This window comes from Halyomorpha halys, unplaced genomic scaffold (genome assembly GCF_000696795.3).
Source record: "Halyomorpha halys isolate HHAL.00 unplaced genomic scaffold, Hhal_1.1 Scaffold421.1, whole genome shotgun sequence".
NCBI lineage: Eukaryota > Metazoa > Arthropoda > Insecta > Hemiptera > Pentatomidae > Halyomorpha > Halyomorpha halys.
The window spans coordinates 958705-961026 of NW_027109834.1; positions in this window are offsets into that span (position 1 = coordinate 958705).

The window sequence follows — 2322 nt, forward strand, 5'->3', positions numbered from 1 at the left end:
TTTTCAAATTAATTCAATTCATAAATCGGGGCTGCATAGGATAAGGTTATCCATATTTTTTTTTTATTATTGTTTCATTCATTTATTTTTTAACGATTTTCATACAAAGTGAAATTCATTACAAGCACATGTGATAATTACAAATTCTTCGATCAATATTTAACACACGAAATTTACTACACCTCATTGCATTCTTTTTTCACAAAGGGTACAATAATAATGAAAAAAAAATGACTCTGTTCTTAAAAATTCATTAATTGCATAAACTTTTAAAACTCATAACTTTTATCCTATAAAACTCATTGAACATCAAATGATTTTCTGTGAAATACACTTTAAAGTATATTTTATTGGCTAGAACACAAAAACGAAATGCCATTTGTTAAGGAAAAGTCTGAGGAATAAATCAATTTTATTTAAATTCATTATTAAGTTTATTAAAATAGTCCAACACTGTGATATATATATATACATATACATCTGGCGGTCGAGCGTGATTTTGACTAAACCACCTCCTAGTAACAGTACTTCTTTACAAAGTACTGAACTTCCAACCCTTCATGGTTTGTAGCGGTATATATATTAAAATGAGAGTTAAAAATGAAGCATAAAACATAAATAAACAATATATAATGCATACCATAAAAATAAGTTGGAAACGTAACGGAGAGGTAAAAATTAATACACCAGCGTTTGTGATAACATTAATAAAATTATATTTAAGTTTCTATTGCTAAATAAGTCGTGGTATAATTACCATAACATTAAATAATTAAGATCAATTGACACCGTAAAATATATGTGCTACAAAAAACAAACGTGTAAAATTACAACAAAAATTAAAAATATACATATAGATGTTCAATAGTATGTGAACTAAGAAGTAGATTGTCAGGTTACATTCAAGAAAAACATTTAAGAAATATTTGAAACTATTTAAAAATTATAACTGTTTACCACTGAAGATGAACAAAAATTCATTAAACTAATTGCTGATTTCATTTGAAAATATACATTACTTTCACTATTGTTTATTATTATCAGAAATTTACTTTAGCTAAGGATGAAGACAATTTTAGTTGTCCATCACCAGTTACCTAATTACTGTTTATGGTAAAACTTGTAATATGCGACCATTTTCATCGTCATTTTTTATGAAAACCAACCAACGATTCCCGTAATAAACTCGAATATATACATATAAAATCATATATCCATATTTCAAAGACTTTTGCCCTTTGGGATCTACCGGAAAAGATCGAGGAAACAGGAAATAAAGACGAGATAGAAAAAAGGGCTTAGAGAAAGAAATGGAAGGGCATTGAAGAAGTGAGCTTATAGAAGAGGCCCTAGCAATAGGTCGCTACCAAGGGCACACCTTTCACAACACTTGTCTCTGTCGATAGCTAGGCTTCTCTTTCTTTGTAAAGATTGATTAATTATTAAAATATTATTTATTTATTATTATTCAAATGTTATTGACTATCACCTTCTTCTTCAAATTGTATGCTAAAATTTAACATGGTTATCATATGAATATAATATATAATTTTTAAAAATCTATTTCGTACCTCTCCCAAGATAGTGACAATACTCTACAGACTATTACTTAAATGCATGTAGATAGTCCTTTTTTGTAAGTCTATTGTTAGTCGTTATAAATCAGAATACAGAGTTTTATTATAATTCTTGATATTTTGGATTGATGAGATAAGATCTTATTTTTTTTTCAGACAATTGATATTTTAAAGTTAGCATTTTTTTTTTTTTAAATGTAATTTTTTTCACACTTATTTTAAACATTATAACAATTAAAATATAAGTTATTGCGTCATATAAAAGTTTAAAAACAATTCTATCTATATGATTACAATTTATTTACACTTAAATAACATATAGCATTGTTTTCTTAAAAAATCTAATTTTTTTCACACTTATTTTAAACATTATAACAATTAAAATATAAGTGATTGCGTCATATAAAACTCTAAAAACAATTCTACCTATATGATTAAAATGTATTTACATTGAAATAGCATACAGCTTAATATAGACCAAAAGAATAACAAACATTATTAAATAGAGACAATTGTACTTTCTGGTGTATTTATATTCATAAATCATAATTGATGAACAAGTGAATATATAATTGACGTTTCAAATAGCTCAATGATATTCTTTGATCTTTAAATATTTATTGTTGTTACTTATTTATTTAAGAGTAAAATGTAATTACCTAGAAATATTTCACTTGTTTGCTCTCTGAATAATCATGGCGAATAGTACTAAATTTTGGCCAACTGCTAATATTTTAGTATAAAT